The sequence below is a fragment of the Mustelus asterias genome, chromosome 15 (assembly GCF_964213995.1).
Source record: "Mustelus asterias chromosome 15, sMusAst1.hap1.1, whole genome shotgun sequence".
In the NCBI taxonomy this organism is placed as follows: Eukaryota; Metazoa; Chordata; class Chondrichthyes; order Carcharhiniformes; family Triakidae; genus Mustelus; species Mustelus asterias.
Genome location: NC_135815.1, coordinates 94,814,899 through 94,829,282, shown reverse-complemented (window position 1 = coordinate 94,829,282; position 14,384 = coordinate 94,814,899). Strand labels below are relative to the sequence as shown.

Sequence of the window (14,384 nt, the reverse complement as noted above, 5' to 3'; positions counted from 1 at the left end):
AATACTGCCCTCTGCCTCCAGAAATGGCTCTTGAAATGATAATGCAAGAATGCTCAAAATCATAGATCATAGAAAACCTACAGTGCAGAAAGAGGCCATTCGGCCCATCGAGTCTGCACCGACCACAATCCCACCCAGGCCCTACCCCCATATCCCTACATATTTGCCCACTAATCCCTCTAACCTACACATCTCAGGACACTAAGGGCAATTTTTAGCATAGCCAATCAACCTAATCTACACATCTTTGGACTGTGGGAGGAAACCGGAGCACCCGGAGGAAACCCACGCAGACACGAGGAGAATGTGCAAACTCCACACAGACAGTGACCCAAGCCGGGAATCGAACCCAGGTCCCTGGAGCTGTGAAGCAGCAGTGCTAACCACTGTGCTAAATTTTTGTCCACCCTTTTTTATAAAGGCATAAATCCACTTAAAAGAAGAATTAAAAAATTTTGACGAAATGGCAACACAATTAGAATCCCTACAGAGGAGGCCATTTGGCCCATCGAGTCTGCACTGACTCGCTGATTGTACTTTGAGTCTGCATGGACCACAATCCCACCCAGGCCCTATCTCCATAACCCTATGCATTTACTCTAGCTAGTCCCCCTGACACTAAGGGGCAATTTAACATGGCCAATCCACCTAACCCGCACATCTTTGGGGTGTGGGAGGAAACCGGAGCACCCGGAGGAAACCCACGCAGACACGGGGAGAGCGTACAGACTCCATATGCACAGTGACCCAAGCCAGGAATTGAACCCAGAACCCTGGTGCTGTGAGGCAGCAGTGCTAACCACTGTGCCACCTTGCTGTAAGCGCAAACTTTCAACTCGTGACGTGACTGTGAAAGCTTCTGAGGGATTGTAAACCATTGGTTCTGGGGAACGGGGAACAAAACTGGCAGAGGTTAGAATGGCTGAAAGGTTCCCATCAATCAGGTTGCAGGTTGCAGGGTGACTCACATCTTCCTGAGAGTTCATTATGAACAACAGTGCAAAAATGTTGCAGTATACACTGTATATTCTCTTGAGTCACTCAGCCCTATTCTGTTCATCAGTTGGTGCGATCCATCATGCCCATAGAAATCAATTTTTAGCTGTGGCCACAAACTCTGAATATAGTCCCAATGAGATTCCAAACTTCTCTTCCATCAACTGTGACTAAAGCACTGCCAAGTTGCCTACCTATCCACATAGATTAACCAGACCATGCGTCACCCTCCTGGAAAATATGTTCTGTGCTTTGGGTAAGCTACAATGATGAATCATGCCTGTTTAGCTCATGGTTCACATGGTACACTCGCCTTTCTCAATCGAGGGATAGATTACAAAAGCCCTCGTGATGGAGTTGTATAGAACTTTGGTGAGGCCACAGCTGGAGTACTGTGTGCAGTTCTGGTCGCCACATTATGGGAAGGATGTGATCGCACTGGAAAAGGTGCAGAGAAGATTCACCAGGATGCTGCCTGGGATGGAACATTTAAGTCATAAGGAGAGGTTGGATAGGCTTGGGTTATTTTCTCTGGAGCAGAGAAGTCTGAGGGTGCGACCTGATTGAGGTGTCCAGGATTATGAGGGGCATGGACAGGGTGGATAGGGAGCAGCTGTTCCCTTTAGTTGAAGGGTCAGTTACGAGGGGACACAAGTTAAAAGTGAGGGGTAGGAGGTTTAGGGAGGATTTGAGGATAAACTTCCTTATTCAGAGGGTGGTGATGGTCTGGAATGCGCTGCCTGGGAGGGTGGTGGAGGCGGGATGCCTCACATCCTTTAAAAAGTACCTGGATGAGTACTTGGAGCGTCATAACATTCAAGGCTATGAGCCAAGTGCTGGCAAGTGGGGTGAGGTGGGCAGGTCAGGGCATTTCATGCGTCAGTGTGGACTCGATGGGTTGAAGGGTTTCTTCTGCACTGTAGTATTCTGTGATTCTCTGCAGTGGAGTCATAGAGTCACAGGGCAGGATTTTCCAGCCGCGCTTGCCCCAAAATCGCCCAAGGTTGCTGAACCTTTGCATGTCCACCAACCCCCCTCTCCACCTGCCATGATTCCCATGGTGGGCAGGATGGGAAAACTCCCCCCACAGAGTTTTACAGCACAAAAAGAGGCCCTTCGGCCCATCGTGTCTGCACCAGCCATCAAGCACCATCTATTCTAATCCCATTTTCCAGCGCTTGATCCGTAGCCTTGTATGCTATGGCGTTTTGAGTGCTCAACTAAACGCTTCTTCAATGTTGTGAAGATTCCCGCCTCTACCACCCCTACAAGCAAATTCCTACCATCCCCTCAGTGAAAAAACCTTTCCTCAAATTCTCTCTAAATCTCCTGTCCCTTGCATAGAAACATAGAAGATATGAGCAGGAGGAGGCCATTCGGCCCTTCGAGCCTGCTCCGCCATTCATCACGATCATGGCTGATCATCCAACTCAATAACCTAATCCTGCTTTCTCCCCAAAACCTTTGATCTCATTCGCCCCAAATGCAATATCCAGCTGCGTCTTGAAAATATTCAATATTTTCTCATCAGCTGCTTCCTGTGGTAATGAATTCCACAGGCTCACCACTCTTTGGGTGAAGAAATGTCTCCTCACCTCCGTCCTAAATGGTCGACCCCGAAGCCTCAGACTGTGACCCCTGGTTCTGGATTCCCCCACCATCGGGAATATCCTCCCTGCATCTACCGTCTATTCCTGTCAGAATTTTATAAGTCTCGATGAGATCACCCCTCATTCATCTGAACTCCAGTGAAAACAATCCTAACCGAGTCAATCTCTCCTCATACCTCAATCCCGCCATTCCCGGAATCAGCCTGGTAAACCTTCGCTGCACTCTCTCGAGAGCAAGAACATCCTTCCTCAGAAAAGGAGACCAAAACTGCACATAACATTCTCGGTGTGGCCTCACCAAGGCCCTGTATAATTGCAACAACACATCCCTGCTCCTGGACTCGAAACCTCTCGCAATGAAGGCCAACCATAAATCTCTGCCCCCTGGTTGTTCACCCCTCCACTGAATGGAACAGTTTCTTGTTATCTACCCTATCTATGTCCCTCATAATTTTTTACACCTCAGTCAGGTCCCCCCCCTTGGCCTTCTCTGCTCTGAGGAAAACAACTCCAGCCTAACCAGCCTCTCTCCATAGCTGAAACGCTCCATCCCACGCAAACATCCTGGTGAATCACCTCTGCACTCTCTCGAGTGCGATCACATCCGAGAGTGCGGTGACCAGAATTGCACACAGCACTCTTTTAAAGTTTATTTATTATTGTCACAAGTAGGCTCGCATTAACGCTGCAATGAAGTTTCTGTGAAAATCCCCTAGTCGCCACACTGTTCAGGTACACTGGGGTAGGATTTAGCACAGCCAATGCATCTAACCAGCACTTCTTTTGGACTGTGGGAGGAAACCGGAGCATCCGGAGGAAACCCACGCAGACACGGGGAGAATGTGCAGACTCCACACAGACAGTGACCCAAGCCGGGAATCGAACCCAGGTCTCTGTCGCTGTGAGGCAGCAGTGCTCACCACTGTGCCAGCTGTGGCCTAACAAGTGCTTTATGCAGCTCCATCATAACCTCCTTGCTCTTATACATAGAGAAGGAACAACAAAGTGAATGTCTGACAGTGCTACAGGTAAAAGCTGGCAAGAGAGAGCGATGGGCGGCATGGCGGCTCACTTGTTAGCACTGCCGCCTCACAGCGCTAGGGACCTGGGTTGGATTCCTGGCTTGGGTCACTGTCTGTGCGAAGTCTGCACGTTCTCCCCGTGTCTGCATGGGTTTCCTCCGGGTGCTCCGCTTTCCTCCCACAATCCAAAAGACATGCTGGTTGGGTGCATTGGCCATGCAAAATTCTCCCTCAGTGTACCCGAACAGGCACTGGAGTGCAGCGACTGGGGGATTTTCACAGTAACTTCATTGTGGTGTTAATGTAGGCCTAATTGTGACACTAATAAATAAACTTTAATTTGGTTAATTCAGACAAAGCCTTGAATATCGAGTTTGTAGTTAAGATCATGTTTTCCCAATGATTATGGAGAAGCATATAGTTAAGGCAGGTTGCTAGCGGAGTGCCGCAGGGATCAGTGCTTGGTCCTCTGCTCTTTGTGATTTTTATTAATGACTTAGAGGAGGGGGCTGAAGGGTGGATCAGTAAATTTGCTGATGACACCAAGATTGGTGGAGTAGTGGATGAGGTGGAGGGCTGTTGTAGGCTGCAAAGAGACATAGATAGGATGCAAAGCTGGGCTGAAAAATGGCAAATGGAGTTTAACCCTGATAAATGTGAGGTGATTCATTTTGGTAGGACTAATTTAAATGTAGATTACAGGGTCAAAGGTAGGGTTCTGAAGACTGTGGAGGAACAGAGAGATCTTGGGGTTCATATCCACAGATCTCTAAAGTGGATAGAGCTGTGAAGAAGGCCTATAGTGTGTTAGCTTTTAGTAACAGGGGGTTGGAGTTTAAGGGCCGTGGGGTTATGCTGCAACTGTACAGGACCTTGGTGAGACCACATTTGGAATATTGTGTGCAGTTCTGGTCACCTCACTATAAGAAGGATGTGGAAGCGCTGGAAAGAGTGCAGAGGAGATTTACCAGGATGCTGCCTGGTTTGGAGGGTAGGTCTTATGAGGAAAGGTTGAGGGAGCTAGGGCTGTTCTCTCTGGAGCAGAGGAGGCTGAGGGGAGACTTAATAGAGGTTTATAAAATGATGAAGGGGATAGACAGAGTGAACGTTCAAAGACTATTTCCTCGGGTGGATGGAGCTATTACAAGGGGGCATAACTATAGGGTTCGTGGTGGGAGATATAGGAAGGATATCAGAGGTAGGTTCTTTACGCAGAGAGTGGTTGGGGTGTGGAATGGACTGCCTGCAGTGATAGTGGAGTCAGACACTTTAGGAACATTTAAGCGGTTATTGGACAGGCACATGGAGCACACCAGGATGATAGGGAGTGGGATAGCTTGATCTTGGTTTCAGATAAAGCTCGGCACAACATCGTGGGCCGAAGGGCCTGTTCTGTGCTGTAGTGTTCTATGTTCTATGTTAACTGGTTATTTTGCATACTGTAAATGGCAAATATGTGTGCAGCAGCTAACTATAGCAAACACCAAGAGTGATGCTTTAACGAAGAATATATTTGTACAAAGGAATACATTCAGTTTGATTATTGCCATGACAACAGACCATTCTGCGTCTCACCATTGCGGCAGTGCTGGGGATCTATCCCATTTCAAGTTATGACGTTTCCTTAACTTCAGTTGCAATGCAGCCAGAACGCTGGGATTTATTCAATTCAAAACTCCCGCTGATGTTTCCTTTAATTTTGTTAGTTTGCAGCCCACGGGCAAGGCAAAAAAACACGTCTGGAAATATAACCAAGCAGTAACACGTTCGATCTTTCTTTCGGCATCTTTCTTCCCTTCCTCTCCATTTCCCATCCCACTCACCAACCCAAGGAATGTTATGAATGTTATCCTTAGCACTGACTATAAACGAGGACTGTTTTCACTGGAAAGACGGAGGTTGAGAGGAGACCTGATAGAGATCTAGATAATTATGAGAGGCATAGACAGGGTGGATAGTCAGAGGCTTTTTTCCCCAGGGTGGAAGTGTCAATTACAAAGGGGGGGGGCACAGGTTCAAGGTGAGAGGGGGAAAGTTTAAGGGAGATGTGCGGGGGAAGTTTTTCACGCAGAGAGTGGTGGGTGCCTGGAACGCGCTGCCAGAGGAGGTGGTGGAAACAAGCACTTTAGCAACATTTAAGAAGCTGTGGGCGGCACGGTGGCACAGTGGTTAGCACTGCTGTCTCTCAGCGCCAAGGACTTGGGTTCGATTCCCGGCTTGGGCCACTGTCTGCGTGGAGTTTGCACGTTCTTCCCCCGTGTCTGCGTGGGTTTCCTCCGGGTGCTCTGGTTTCCTCCCACAGTCCAAAAGACATGCTGGTTAGGGTGCATTGGCCGTGCTAAATTCTTCCTCAATGTACCCGAACAGGCACAGGAGTGTGGCGACTAGGGGATTTTCACAGTAACTTGATTGCAGTGTTAATGTAAGCCTACTTGTGACACTAACAAATAAATGCAATTGATGGGGAGGAATAGAAGGATATGGACCAAGTAAGGACGGAAGGTTTTTTTAGTTTAGTTGGTGCACCATAGAATCCTTACAGTACAGAAGGTGGCCATTCGACCCATCGAGTCCGTACCGACCACAATCCCACTCAGGCTCGATTCCCATAACCCCACACATTTACTCTACTAATCTCCCTGAAACTAAGGGGCAATTTAGCACGGCCAATCAACCTAACCCACACATCTTTGGACTGTGGGAGGAAACCGGAGCACCCAGAGGAAACCCACGCAGACACGGGGAGAATGTGCAAACTCCACACAGACAGTGACCCAAGGCTGGGAATCAAACCCGGGTCCCTGGTGCTGTGAGGCAGCAGTGCTAACCACTGTGCCACTGTGCTGCCCAGGTCCCATGACAACTCCAGACGGATGCTGGATCCTGACTAAGTCAGGGTAGGAAGGAGTTCCCAAAGCAGCGACTCCTGACCCAGTGCTATACCAGCCAACGTCCGACTTCCCGCTTCCCAGTTTTCCCCCTACTCCAAAAGGCAGGTCGAGGTTCCATTCCTCACAGGCGTATGGAGTGACCCTGGTAAACGGTGCAGATCTGGTACATGGGATTCAATTACAAATTGAAGGTTGCTCAGAGTCGATCACTAATAAAACTACCTTGGGTTCTGGAGACCAAAGTTTGGAGATGCCTGTGATTTCAAACAAGCCAATTACACAGGGCTCACCTTGGTCAATTTCACTTGTATCCACTTCACTGTAAAGCCACCAATCAGGGGAGGTGGTGGCGTAGTGGTATTGTCACTGGACGAGTAATCCAGAGACCCAGGTAATGTTCGGGGACCAGGGTTCGAAACCCGCCAATGATGTGCAGGTTAGGTGGATTGGCCATGCTAAATTGCCCCATCGAGTCTTAGTAGCGTCCTAGTAAATCTTTCCTGCACTCTTTCTAGTTTAATAATATCCGTTCTATAATAGGGTGACCAGGAGCCGGGGGAGATTGCAGAGATAGGACGGTGAGATGGCTCTATGGATAAGAACAAAGACCAAAGAAAAGTACAGGAACAGGCCCTTCGGCCCTCCAAGCCCGTGCCAATCATGGACACAATCTGAATTCAACAGAAATCTGGAATTAAAAGTCTAATGATCACCATGAATCGGTTGTCGTTAAAACCCATCTGGTTCACTCATGTCCTTACTCAGTCTGGCCGACATCTGACTCGAGACTCACAGCAGTGTGGTTGACTCTTAAATGCCCTCAGGGATGGGCAAAAAACGTTGGCCCGGCCGGTGACACCCACATCCCATGAACGAATAAATTAAAAAAAACTACTGCCGCTGGTTTTGAAAAAATATCACCCACCCCTCACCTCTTGCCTTTACAGCAACGTAACTGCCCCCGGACATTCTCTCTTCCACCTTCTCCCATTGGGAAAAGGATACAAAAGCCTGAGGTCACCTATCAACCGACTCAAGAACAGCTTCTTCCCTGCTGCAAAAAATCCGATTTTTGAATGGACCTACCTCGCATTAAGCTGATCTTTCTCTACACCCTAGCTATGACTGTAACACTACATTCTGCACCCTCTCCTTTCCTTCTCTATGGAATGGTGTGTTTTATCTGTATAACACATATACGGTATGTTTTGTCTGTATAGTCTGGGGCAGCATGGTAGCACAGTGGTTAGCATTGCTGCCTCACAGCGCCAGGGTCCCGAGTTCGATTCCCAGCTTAGGTCACTGTCTGTGCGGAGTCTACACTTTCTCCCCGTGTCTGTGTGGGTTTCCTCCGGGTGCTCCGGTTTCCTCTCACAATCTGAAAGACACACTGGTTAGGTACATTGGCCGTGCTAAATTCTCCCTCAGTGTACCCGAACAGGCGCCGGAGTGTGGCTACTAGGGCATTTTCATAGTAACTTCATTGCAGCGTTAATGTAAGTCTAATTGTGACACTAATAAATAAACTTTAAAACTTATCTCAGGAATGTATTTTGGGATCTGAAGTCTGGCTATCATCAGTTATTTTATATTTCACAGGCTGGATATCTCGCCCACTGAAATCAGTCAAGTCTGCGTTGGTAAAGTAGTCTTTTCCAAGAAAGCAAGGTATTATTTTTCTTGCCACTGCCTTTCTTTGAAGGGCTAAATTGGTTTAAATTATGGGGACAGCGTGTATTCTCTTGAAAAAAAGATGGTGTGAACGAATTGAGTGTTTAAGATTGAGTGAAGGATTTAATCGTGGTGATGGGTAGAAACACATTCCTCTGGTAAAGGAGCCCAGAATGAGAGAGAAAAACCTTCACATTCGATCAAAGTCATGCAGGGTGATGTCAGGATGCACTTCATTATAGAAAGGATAGTGGACATCTGAATCTCGCTCCCCCTCCCCCCCCCCCCCCTCTCTCTCTCTTGCTGTCTCTCACTCCTGTTGCTTCTCGCTGTCTCCTGTTCTCGCTCGCATTCACTCACTCTCGCGTTCTCTCTCTCTCTCGCTGCCTCTCACTCTCCCTTGATGTCTCTTGCTCTCATTGTCTCGTTCTCTTGCTCTCTCTCTCGCTCACACATGCAAACTTGCTGTCTCTCACTCTCTCTTGCTGTCTCTGTCTCTCTGGCTCTCTGTCTTTCTCTGCCTCTTTCTCTCTGTGTCTCTGTCTCTCTGTCTCTGTGTTTCTCTCTCCATCTGTCCATTGACCTCTCCCTCTCTATCTCTCCATCTCTCTCGCTGTCTCTCTATCTCTCTCTCTTTCGCTGTCTCTCTCTCGCTGGCTCTCTCTCGCTATCTCTCTTTCTCTCTCTATCTCTCTCTCGCTGTCTCTCTCTCTACCTATCTCTCGCTGTCTCTCACTCTATCTCTCTCTTGCTGTCTCTCTCTACCTACCTCTTGCTGTCTCTCTTTCTCTATCTATCTCTCTTTCGCTGTCTCCCTCACTCTCTCACTGTCTCTCTCTCTACCTATCACTGCCTCTCCTTCTCTATCTATCTATCTATCTATCTATCTCTATCTCATTGTCTCTCTCGCTGTCTCTCTCTCGCTGTCTCTCTCGCTGTCTCTCTCTCTCGCTGTCCCTCTCTCTCGCTGTCTCTCTCTCTCGCTGTCCCTCTCTCTCTCGCTGTCTCTCTCTCTCGCTGTCCCTCTCTCTCTCACTGTCTCTCTCTTTCGCTGTCTCTCTCTCACTGCCTCTCTCTCACTGCCTCTCTCTCTCTCTGACTGTCTCTCTCTCGCTGTCTCTCTCTCACTGTCTCTCTCTTTCGCTGTCTCTCTCTCGCTGTCTCTCTCTCGCTGTCTCTCTCTCGCTGTCTCTCTCTCTCGCTGTCTCTCTCTCTCACTATCTCTCTCTCTCACTGTCTCTCTCTCTCGCTGTCTCTCTCTCTCACTATCTCTCTCTCTCACTGTCTCTCTCTCTCACTGTCTCTCTCTCTCGCTGTCTCTCTCTCTCACTATCTCTCTCTCTCACTGTCTCTCTCTCTCGCTGTCTCTCTCTCTCACTGTCTCTCTCTTTCGCTGTCTCTCTCTTGCTGTCTCTCTCTCTCACTGTCTCTTGCTGTCTCTCTCTCTCTGTCTCTCTCTCGCTGTCTCTCTCTCTCACTGTCTCTCTCTCTCGCTGTCTATCTCTCTCTCTCTCTCTCGCTGTCTCTTTCGCTGTCTCTCTCTCGCTGTCTCTCTCTCTCGCTGTCTCTCTCTCGCTGTCTCTCTCTCTCGCTGTCTCTCTCTCTCGCTGTCTCTCTCTCGCTGTCTCTCTCTCTCACTGTCTCTTGCTGTCTCTCTCTCTCTGTCTCTCTCTCACTGTCTCTCTCTCTCACTGTCTCTCTCTCTCGCTGTCTATCTCTCTCTCTCTCGCTGTCTCTTTCGCTGTCTCTCTCTCGCTGTCTCTCTCTCTCGCTGTCTCTCTCTCACTGTCTCGCTCTCTCACTGTCTCTTGCTGTCTCTCTCTCTCTGTCTCTCTCTCACTGTCTTTCTCTCTCGCTGACTCTTGCTGTCTCTCTCTCACTATCTCTCTCTCTCCCTCTCTCACTGTTTCACTATTGCTGTTTATCTATCTCTCTCTCTTTCTCTCTTGCTGCCTCTCTCTCGCTGCCTCTCTCTCACTCGCTCTCTCTCACTCTCTATCTCTCGCTGTCTCTCTCTCACTGTCTCTCTATCTCTCTCTCTCACTGTCTCTCGCTGTCTTTCTCTATCTCTCTCACTCTCGCTGTCTCTCTCTCTCGCTGTCTCTTTCTCTCGCTGTCTCTCTCTCGCTGTCTCTCCCTCTCGCTGTCTCTCTCTCTCGCTGTCTCTCTCTCTCTCGCTGTCTCTCTCTCTCGCTGTCTCTCTCTCTCTCGCTGTCTCTCTCTCTCGCTGTCTCTCTCTCTCTCGCTGTCTCTCTCTCTCACTGTCTCTCTCTTTCGCTGTCTCTCTCTCTCACTGTCTCTTGCTGTCTCTCTCTCTGTCTCTCTCTCACTGTCTCTCTCTCGCTGACTCTTGCTGTCTCTCTCTCACTATCTCTCTCTCTCTCTCACTGTTTCACTATTGCTGTTTATCTATCTCTCTCTCTCTCTTTCTCTCACGCTGTCTCTCTCTCGCTGTCTCTCTCTCTCTCTATCTATCTATCTCTCTCACTGTCTCTCTCTCTATCTCTCTCTCTCTCGCTGTCTCTCTCTCGCTGTCTCTCTCTCTCGCTGTCTCTCTCTCTCACTGTCTCTCTCTCTCACTGTCTCTTGCTGTCTCTCTCACTGTCTCTCTCTTTCGCTGTCTCTCTCTCTCTGTCTCTCTCTCACTGTCTCTCTCTCTCGCTGACTCTTGCTGTCTCTCTCACTATCTCTCTCTCTCTCTCACTGTTTCACTATTGCTGTTTATCTATCTCTCTCTCTCTCTTTCTCTCTCGCTGTCTCTCTCTCGCTGTCTCTCTCTCTCTATCTATCTATCTCTCTCACTGTCTCTCTCTCTATCTCTCTCGCTGTCTCTCTCTCACTGTCTCTCTCTCGCTGTCTCTCTCTCGCTGTCTCTCTCTCGCACTGTCTCTCACTGTCTCTCTCTCTCACTGTCGCTCTCTCTCTATCTATCTATCTCGCTCTCTCCCTCTCTCACTGTCTATCTCTCTCTCTCGCTGTCTCTCTCTCGCTGCCTCTCTCTCGCTGCCTCTCTCTCGCTGTGTCCCTCACTGTCTCTCTCACTGTCTCTCTCTCGCTGCCTCTCGCTGTCTTTCTCTCGCTGTGTCTCTCGCTGCCTCTCTCTCGCTGTCTCTCTCACTGTCTCTCGCTGCCTCTCGCTGTCTCTCTCTCGCTGTGTCTCTCGCTGTCTCTCTCTATCTCCTCCTCTCTCACTGTCTCTCTCTCTCTCTCTCGCACTGTCTCTCACTGTCTCCCTCTATCTCTCTCTCTCGCTGTCTCTCTCTCGCTGTGTCTCTCACTGTCTCTCTCTCACTGCCTGTCTCTCTCTCTGTGTCTCTCTTGCTGTTTATCTATCTATCTCTCTCTCACTGTCTCTCTCTCTCACTGTGTCTGTGTCTCTCTTGCTGCCTCTCTCTCGCTGTTTGTTTCTCTCTCTCTATCTCTCTCTCTCTCACTGTCTCTCTCTCTCTCTCACTGGCTCTCTCTCACTGCCTCTCTCTCACTGCCTCTCTCTCACTGCCTCTCTCTCTCTCTCTCTCTCTGACTGTCTCTCTCTCGCTGTCTCTCTCTCTCACTGCCTCTCTCTCACTGTCTCTCTCTCACTGTCTCTCTCTCACTGTCTCTCTCTCTCTGTCTGTCTGTCTCCCTGTCTCTCTCTCGCTGTCTCTCTCTCGCTGTCTCTCTCTCGCTGTCTCTCTCTATCTATCTCTCTCTTTCTGACTGTCTCTCTCTCTCGATCTCTCTCTCACTGTGTCTCTCGCTGTCTCTTTCTCACTGTCTATCTCTATCTCTCCCTCTCTCTCGCTGTCTCTCTCTCAATGCCTCTCTCTTACTGTCTCTCTCTCGCTGCCTCTCTCTATCTATCTGCGTGTCTCGCTGTCTCTCTCTCTATCTCTATCTATCTCTCTCTCTGTGTCTCTCTCTCTCGTTGTCTCTCTCTCACGCTTTCTTTCTCTCTATCTATCTCGCTCTCTGTCTTTCTCTCGTTGTCTCTCTCTCTCGCTGTCTCTAACTTGCTGTCTCTCTCTCTCTATCTATCTCTCTCTCGCTGTCTCTGACTCGCTGTCTCTCTCTCTATCTGTTTCTCTCTTGCTGTCTCTCTCTCTCTATCTATCAATGTCTCTCTCTCACTGTCTCTGTCTCGCTGTCTCTCTCCCTCTGACTCTCTCTCTCTCTCTCGCTGCCTCTCTCTCTCTATTTATCTATCTCTCTCTCTGACTGTCTCTCTCTCGCTGTCTCTCTCTCGCTATCTCTCTCTCTATATAGCTGTCTCTCTCGCTGTCTCTCTCGCTGTCTCTCTCGCTGTCTCTCTCTCGCTGTCTCTCTCGCTGTCTCTCTCTCGCTGTCTTTCTCTTGCTGTCTCTCTCTCTCTATCTATCAATGTCTCTCTCTCACTGTGTCTGTCTCGCTGTCTCTCTCTCTCTGACTCTCTCTCTCTCTCTCGCTGCCTCTCTCTCTCTCTCTATTTATCTATCTCTCTCTCTGACTGTCTCTCTCTCGCTGTCTCTCTCTCGCTATCTCTCTCTCTATATAGCTGTCTCTCTCGCTGTCTCTCTCGCTGTCTCTCTCGCTGTCTCTCTCTCGCTGTCTCTCTCGCTGTCTCTCTCTCGCTGTCTCTCTCTCGCTGTCTTTCTCTCGCTGTCTCTCTCTCGCTGTCTCTCTGTCGCTGTCTCTCTGTCGCTGTCTCTCTCGCTGGCTCTCTCACTGTCTCCCTCTCTCTATCTCTCTCTCTCTCGCTGTCTCTCTCTCGCTGTCTCTCTCTTGCTCTCTCTCTCACTGTCTCCCTCTCTCTATCTCTCTCTCTCTCGCTGTCTCTCTCTCACTGTCTCTCTCACTGTCTCTCTCTCGTTGTCTCTCTCTCTCTCTATCTCTCTCTCTCTCTCGCTGTCTCTCTGTCGCTGTCTCTCTCGTTGTCTCTCTCTCTCTATCTATCTCTCTCTCTATCTCTCTCTCTCTCGCTGTCTCTTTCGCTGTCTCTCTCTCACTGTCCCTCTCTCAAAAGTTTGAATTGAGTTGAGGCTGGGGATTAATCAAAAAGTTCAGAACGGAGACTGATGGTTTTCCACTGGACAGGGACATTCAGGATTATGCAGAAAGTTGGGCCCAGATGGAGTTTAGATACAGATCAGTCTGGGTCAAAATGAACGGCAAAACGGGTTCGATGGGCCGAATGGCGTTTTCCTGTTCCCAACATTCAATATTACCAATGACTCGGAAATCTGGCATTTCAACAATCAGAAAGCGATGGTAAATGGGATTCAGTATTGACGTGGAACAAATTTCAAACAAACCTCAGTTCAATGCACTGTACGACACTGAAACAAAACTGAGGGTTAATAGTATCTGCATTACTCTTCATTCAGCACCAGATGGCAGTAGTTGACTAAATAAAGAGAATCCATGAGATCATCAGCTGACTCTCTGGTAACTTATTAATCATTGCAATGAAACAATAGCAATGTCCTCACCTACCCCTTGCTTATCTGTGTCAGCAAGAGAGTGGAAAATGGTTAGCATTGAGCTTTATTCAATTTGAGGGGCACTAACTTGGCAAATGCACCGGTGAGAATAGATCACTTCATCAGATTCAGAACCAATTGCAATATTGAGGAGTTATGATTCAGTGGCTTAGGTACAGGGGTGGCACAGTGATTGGCACTGCTGCCTCACAGTGCCAGGGATCTGGGTTTGATTCTGGCCTCGGGTCACTGTCTGTACGGAGTCTGCATGTTCTCCCCATGTCTGCGTGGGTTTCCTCCGGGTGCTCCGGTTTCCTCCCACAATTCAAAGGGTTAGGTGGATTGGCCACGCTAAATTGCCCCTTAGTGTCAGCGGGGCTAGCCAGCGTAAATGCATGGGGTTATGGAGATAGGGGCTGGGTGGGATTGTGGTCAGTGCGGACTTGATGGGCCGAATGGCCTCCTTCTGCACCGTAGGGATGCTATTCTATGCAGATGCTAGGATGACACTTGTGCTGATGGATTCTCAGCAACTTCTACAGATGCACTGTAGAAAGCATCCTTTCCGGATGTATCACAGCTTGGTATGGCTCCTGCTCTGTCCAAGACCGCAAGAAACTACAAAGGGTCATGAATGTAGCCCAATCCATCACGCAAACCAGCCTCCCATCCATTGACTCTGTCTACACTTCCCGCTGCCTCGGTAAAGCAGCCAGCATAATTAAGGTTCTCACGCACCCCGGACATTCTCCCGCC

General features: G+C 49.0%; 1 protein-coding gene across 1 annotated transcript in view; it reads right to left on the bottom strand.

Moving 5' to 3' along the window:
• Window positions 1–14,384, bottom strand: part of plcb1 (phospholipase C beta 1) — a 751,388-nt gene that overhangs the window by 137,633 nt on the left and 599,371 nt on the right. The window lies entirely within an intron of this gene.